Source organism: Triticum aestivum, chromosome 5B (genome assembly GCF_018294505.1).
Source record: "Triticum aestivum cultivar Chinese Spring chromosome 5B, IWGSC CS RefSeq v2.1, whole genome shotgun sequence".
NCBI lineage: Eukaryota > Viridiplantae > Streptophyta > Magnoliopsida > Poales > Poaceae > Triticum > Triticum aestivum.
Window position 1 is genome coordinate 3171059 of NC_057807.1, and position 769 is coordinate 3171827.

The following is a 769-nucleotide window of genomic DNA, read 5'->3' on the forward strand; positions in this document are numbered from 1 at the left end:
TTGAGTAATAGTCCATGAAATTGGCCAGAATCAATCCGGGCCCCCAAAAGAGTGAGTAATAGTCCACGACACAGGCCAGAATCAGCCAAAACTATGAGTGTTGATGAGCGACACGTAAACGCACCCTAGGTTTGTTAACCATGGAATCACTCCGGGACCCCCAAACAATGAGAAATAGTCCATGAAAAGGGCCATCGTCGGCCAAAACTGTGAGTGTTGATGACCGACACGTAAATGCACACCAGGGTTCGTTAATAGTTGAAATCACACAGGGACCCCAAAACAGTGAGTAATAGTCCATAAAACGGGCCAGAATCGGCCAAAACAATGAGTGTTGATAACCGACTCGTAATCGCCCCCTGGGATTCGTTAATCGTGGAAGTCACTCGGGGACCCCAAAACAGTGAGTAATAGTCCACGAAACGGGCCTGAATCGGCCAAAACTGTGAGTATTGATGGCCGACGGGTAAACGCACCCTGGGGTCGTTAATCACGCAAATCCATATGGGACCCCAAAATAGTCTGTAATAGTCCACGAAACGGGCCAAAATCGGCCAAAACTGTTAGTGTTGATGACCGACGTAAACACACCCCGGGTTTGTTAATCATAGAATCACTTCAGGACCCCAAAACTGTGAGTAATAGTCCATGAAACGGGCCAGAATCGGCCAAAACTATGAGTGTTGATGACCGACACGTAAACACATCTCGGAGTTTAATAATTGTGGAAATCACTACGGGACCCCAACACCGTGAATAATAGTCCATG